General features: G+C 38.5%; 1 pseudogene; it reads right to left on the reverse strand.

The window, feature by feature from the left end:
- Positions 1 to 360: 360 nt before the first annotated feature.
- LOC100959471 overlaps positions 361 to 6,784 on the reverse strand; it is a 72,969-nt pseudogene continuing 66,545 nt past the window's right edge.

Consider the following 6,784-nt stretch of genomic DNA (forward strand, 5'->3'; position numbering starts at 1 on the left):
ACCCCTATAAAAACCCTTGCATCTGGAGGCTCAGGGCCCTCAGTACTTTCCCACTGCATTGGGCTGATCTGAGGGTCCGAGTTTGAACGTGAATAAATGGCCCTTTTGTTTATTGCATTGGCATCAGCTCCTGGGTAGTCTTTGGAAATTTCACCATCTGGGCACAATATAAATATGTTGCTATTTCTAATGTTTGTTGATAATAATGCTTTAAGTTTATAAATCTAAAAATGAGGCCAGAAAACCAAGAAGCATAAATGTTATGGCAAATAAAATGAATGTAGAGAAAACACAGTGAGATAAAAACAAGAAACACAATATTTTAATGCAATGAGAAAAATAAAACTTTGGTAATAAATATTAAAGATTAGTCACAATGAGTGTGAGTTTCTTATCTTCCTGGGGAATCAGCGAGGGCTCCTGGGTTATCACAGCCTGAGAGCTGGACCCTGAAACAGAAACAGATTCATGTTAGGAGTGAGGAAGGAGAATAGAAAGATCACCTCAAAGTCTGCTTTGAAATCCCCAAGAATAGGAGCAAAGTGAGGAGGAGGGGGAGGAGCAGGGGAAAGCAGGCCATGATGTGGTGTGACAAGGATACTCTGGTCCATACCTGGTACTGGCCTCTGTGATGGTCTTTTATACTACCTCAGCTCCCTGGGTGCAGAGTTTGTTTCTGGGTGGTGCTTTAATCCAATCTGAGCCCTTTCCCACCCACAGCCATCCTGTCTGTGTCCCCAGCCCCAGGAGTAGCTCCAGTGTCAGGAGGCTCTGGTGGGGTGAGCTCCAAGTGTTTCCCTTCCCTGCAGGAAGCAGCTGCTGTGACCTCTACCTCAGGCCAGTGATCAGGGACCCAGGGCCCTCTGAATTTGAACTTGCTTCTGGCCTTGTTCACCCTGAACAGATTATAGCACCCTGATAACACCCTCAGGAGAAGGCTAGTGGTGGGCAGTGCTGCACAGACTGAGGGGCCACCTTTAATTTCCAGTAAGTGAATGGCATTTCATCTATTTAACATTTTACCTTATTTGCCTTGTCAAATCAGCTTCATTGTTTTTTCTACCCATTGCTAATTCTTATTAATACTTTTTATTCTCCAATTGTGTTAAAGAGATTCCAATATCCAAAATAATATTTTTTTAACTATTCCTGAGTCCATATCATGAGTTTTGCTTCAGTTATCAAAAATTTTAGTCCTCTCATATCTACTTCTTTTTACTTATAAGTTATATTTCAGATATTTTCTCATTTTACATTCGTTGAGGGTGTCTGTTAGTGCTCATCATAGTAGTTCTGTGATTTCCTCTTTAAGATATCTGTCCACATAATTCCAGTATCCACATCATCTCAATGTTGGTGTCTACTTGATGGTCTTTTCTCATTCAAGTGGTGATTTTTCTGGACACTGGTATGACATGTGATGATTTGTCTCATGTGTTGGGCATTTTGCATATTGTATTATGAGACTCTGGATCTTACTCTGTCTCCCTTTGATCACAGGACCCCCTGTGGAGTGCAGCTTGGGAATGGGGCTCTGCACAGTGGGGCCCTGACTTCTACCTGGGGGCGTGGGCAGTGGTTCATCCTGACTCCTTGTCTGCAAGTATAGGAGATCCCTAAACTGCTCCCCCATTGATCCCATTGTCACCAATTTCCAACCAGTGCTATGCTTAAACATTTCCAACAATGAATACATGAAAATATGCTCAACACCATCAATCATCATGGAAATGCAAATCAAAAGCACAACAGGTGTCATCTGACCCAGTCAGAATTGCTGTTATTAAAAAGACAAGAATTGTGAAATTCTCGCCAGGATGTGGAAGAATGAAAACCCTTATACACAGTGGTTTGTAATGTAAACTAGCAGAGTCCCCATGGAGTTTTCCTCAGAAAACTGCATGTGACCCAGCAACCCCACTACTGTACATTTATGCAAACAAAAAGAAATGGGTAACCTGATGAGACCTCTGCACTATTCATGACCACCATGGAATAGGAAAACCTAAGTGTTCACCTCAAAATGAATGGATGAAAACAGTGTGGTTTAGCACAGGGCAGAGTTCTACAGTGCCCATGGAGGGAGCATTATGCCAGGCTGCCAGACAGAAATCCTCTATCTACCCTGAGTCCTGACTGGTACAATCTTTGATGCCAAAGCATCCTGGGCCTGGACTTAATTTGTAAGGCAGTTGGGCCACAAAGGCTTCAGTCTAAATCTAAGGCTTGAAACTATGGAGCTAATAGAGAAAACATTGAGGAAATGCCTGAGGATATTAGAGTTCTTGAGTAATGCCCTCAAACACAGGCAACCACAGCCAGAATTGGACAATGAGATCTCATCAAGTTAAGCAGCTTCTGCACAGCACAAGATGAAATCAACAAAGGGGAGTGACATATATACATAAAACATATATATACATGATTAGTATATATATAACCACTATATATGTATATATATGTGTGTATGTATATTATATATGTTTTTATGTATATAGATAGTTATATATATGAATATTTATTATTTATTTTTTTCTTGTTGTTAGTATTTTTTTCTCTTTCCTTTTTCTTTCTTTCTTTTTTTTTTTTTGTTTGTTTCTTCATTTATTTATTCCTGAGGTTGCTTATTTCTGGTTATTAGAGCTTTTCATTATTTTGTTTTGCTGTGTTTTGTTTCTTGCTCATTTGTATGGTTGGTTCTTTTCTTAACTTCTATTTTTACTTTCATCAAGAGCAAGGGCTTGGCTCAGTGCCACAGCACAGTGGTTACAGTGCCAGCCACATACACTGAGGGTGGTATGTTTGAACTCAGCCCAGGGCAGCTAAACAACTGCAAGAAGAAAACAGCTGGACATTGTGGCAGGTGCCTGTAGTCCCATCTACTTGGGAGGCTGAGGCAAGAGAATTGCTTAAGCCCAGGAGTTGGAGATTTCTGTGAGCTATGAAGCCACAAAACTCTACTGAGAGTGACATAGTGAGACTCATTTTTTTTTTTCAAAAAAAAAGCAAGGGCTCTTGTACTTTTTGGTTACAATATTTTAGACTCATTTATTCTCTCTCCCTATTGCACTACTGCATATTGTCTTTTTTGACAGACATTGTTTTACCTTTCTTTTTTTTTTTTATTGAATGGTAACTGTGTACATTGATGCACTTTGGGGGTACAGTGTGGTGTTTTCACATACAATCCATGACATTTCCATCAAACTGGTTAACATAGCCTTCATGTAACTTTCTTAGTTATTATGTCAAAACATTCATATTCTACTCACAGAAAGATTCACTTGTACCCTTGCAAGATGAACCACAGAAGTGAACCCTCGAATCCCTCTCCCTCCACCCTCTCCCCCCTCCCCATATCCTTAGGTTGTTATTAGGTTATAGCTTTCATATAAAAAGGTTTAAATTAATTTCATAATAGGTGTGTGTACATTGGATACTTTTTCTTCCATTCCTGTGATACTTCGCTAAGAAGAACATTTTCCAGCTCCATCCATGTGAACATGAAGGACATAAAGTCTCCATCTTTCTTTATGGCTGCATAGTATTCCATGGTGTACATATACCACAGTTTGTTGATCCATTCGTGGATCGATGGGCACTTGGGCTTCTTCCCACATTAATCACCTCTGCAACAGCTGAGATATCCTCCCCCTCTTTCTTGCCTTTTTTTTTCTTTCTTAATTCCACATTCATCTCTCCCCACTATTAGATACAACACTATATTTAATTTCTTTTATCTATTCTTATCTTATTGTAATATCTTTTCTTAATGCTGAGAGCTGTGGGACACAGCTATAATCTGGCAGATAGGCCATAGCAGTGATCTGGCTAAAGGAGGTTAAGAGGCATTTCTACATCTGGCCCTAGGAAGATAGTATTGGCAGGATCAAACTGAATAATTTTTCTATTTTGTTTTCATTCTTACTTAATATTCCTTGGTACTTTTTGTTTTTTGCTCTTTTTGTTCCAGTCCTAGTTTTGTCAGAGGAAGAGATAGGCTCTGCTCAGGCTGGTAAGCACTGCCTGATTTTCAGGAACCCTCCTAGTCTAGCCCCCTCAAAACCATTGTGTTACAAATGTGGTGTTAGCACCTTGCTGATCAATACCATTTCTTCTGTCACATTCAGCCTCTCTTCCTGACCTCCTTCTCACCTGTTCTCCAAGTTTATTTATTTATTTATATATATTTTTATTAATTCAAAAACACATAGATCATGAATACATTAATGTATATGTGGGGTAAAATGTGCTCTTTTTTTTTTATACAATCTGACATGGTTAGATTTTCTGTTACTCACTTTCCCTTTTTTAAAATTTTCCTTTCTTTTTCTCTTCCCTTCTTTGTTACTCTTTTGTTATTTTCCATCTATTTATCCTGGTCTGCTCCTTATACTTCTCCTCAATTTGGCCTCACACCAAGAGGTCTCTTCATCACATAAACTCTGAGACAAGGTAATTGGAAGCAAAGGAGGAACTGAGAAATAATTATGTGCACAAAGAGCTGAACAAGAAGAAAGCACACATGCAGAGGAACAAGCAGAAAACTTGAGGCACAATGAAAAACCAAAAGAGAGGAACTCCTCCAAGAGACCACGAGGGAGCTTTGACAGAAGATTCATCCTGTAAAGAATTAATAGATCTGACAGAAAGGAAATTTGAGATGTGCATTATTAAGACAATAAAGACAATGGATGAGAAAATAGAAAGAACCAAAATTCAAATGAGAGATATGAAGAATATAGAACAGACATGGATGAGCTTAAGGAAATGAAGGAGACAATCAGGGAATATAAAGATGCAGGAAAAAGTATCAAAAATAGATTAGATCATAGAGAAGAAAGAACATCAGAATTAGAGTATAAAGTCTTTGAGTTAACACTGGTAGTTACAGAGTCAGAGAGAAGGCAGAGCAGGTACTTAGAGAAGTATGAGACTCCACGAAGCATTCAAACATATGGATAATAGGAATCCCTGAAGGGGAAGAAGATTGTCCCAAAGGTATGGAAGCCCTACTGGAGACCATCATAAATGAAAACTTCCTAATTCTACTAAAGATACTGACACACCCCTTAGGAATGATATCGAATGCTGGGCCAGCTCAACTCTAACAGAGCCTCTCCAAGACACACTGTAATGACCCTGTCCAAAGTCATGATGAAGGAGAAAATTCTCCAAGCAGCTAGGAGTAAGTGCCAATTAACCTACAGGGACAGAGCCATTGGGATGACAGCAGATTTTTCAACTGAAGCTTTCCAAGCTAGAAGAACATGGTCATTTACCTTCAATATCCTTAAACAAAATTATCGATAGCCCAGAACCATGCATCCTACTAAGCTCAGCTTCAAAAGTGATGGATAAATCAAATATTTTGTGGAATACAAGCACCAAGGAAATTCACAACCACAATATCAGCTCTACAAGAAGTACTAAGACCTATTCTCAATACTGAACACCACAATGGAACACCACCAAAGTGAACACCTAGAAGCCAAAGACAGAGCTTAGTTTCCACAAGGGTGCCAAGGATAAAGCTACAGAACAGACTATCTCATAATAAGAGGAATAGAATCCCCCACACTTATCAATACTCTCAATGAAGGTTAATGGATTGAATTCTCCACTGAAAAGGCACAGTCTGGCCTTAAAAAAAAAAAACAAAAAAACAAACAAACAAAGAAAAAAAAACCACAAGCCATCCATATGTCAGGAGACACACCTAGCCCTGAAGGACAAATCAAGGCTCAGGGTTAAATGATGGAAAACGTGTGTATCAAGCAAATGGAAATCAGAAGAAAGGAGGGATTGCAATATATGCTGAGATAAAAGCAGATTCAAAGCAACTTTAGTTAAGAAAGACAAAGATGGTCACTTCAGACTGGTCAAAGGGAAAAATACAGCAAGAAGACTTCTCAGTTTTAAATATATATGCATCTAATTTAAATGCACCCAGATTTATGAAACAGACCTTGAGAGGTCTGAACAATATGATATCCCAAAACATCATAATAATTGACTTCACCACCCATCTGTCTGAACTGGAAAGAACCTCTAAACAGAAACTAAACAAGGATACAAGGGACTTAAATGTGACCCTAGGACAAATGTGATAATAGACATGTATACAATACACCATTCCAAAGCAAAAGCATATACTTTTTCCTCAACAGCTCATGGCACATACTCCAAAGTAGAACACATCCCAGGATACAAATCAAACCACAGCAAAATTAAAGGAATAGAAATTATACCATGTCTCTTCTCAGACCACAAGACTATGAAGGTGAAACTTATCTCCAAAAGAAAAAAAAATTATCAAACAAAGTTTTGGAAATTAAACAACCTTATGCTGAATGACAGTTGGATTCAGGAAGAGATAAAGAGGCATTCATTAATTTCCTCAAACACAACAACAATGAAGACACAGGTTACCAAAACCTGTGGGATACAGCAAAAGCAGTCCTGAGAGGAATATTTCTTACTCCAGATGCCTACATTCAAAAAACAGAAAGTGAACACATCAGCATACTCACAAACTGTCCTATGGAATTTGAAAAAGAAGAGCAATCTAACCCTAAACCCAGCAGAAGAAAACAAATGGCCAAAATTAAATCAGAGACTAATAATATTGAAAACAAAAGAACATTCAGAAAATTAATTTTTAAAAAGTGTTTTTTTTCTTTTTTTTATTGAACGGTAACTATGTACATTAATGCACTTCTGGGGTACAGTGTGGGGTTTTCACATGCAATCTGAAATACTTCCATCAACTGGTCAACACAGC

Source organism: Otolemur garnettii, unplaced genomic scaffold, assembly GCF_000181295.1.
Source record: "Otolemur garnettii isolate 467f Iridium unplaced genomic scaffold, OtoGar3 scaffold00116, whole genome shotgun sequence".
NCBI classification, from domain to species: domain Eukaryota; kingdom Metazoa; phylum Chordata; class Mammalia; order Primates; family Galagidae; genus Otolemur; species Otolemur garnettii.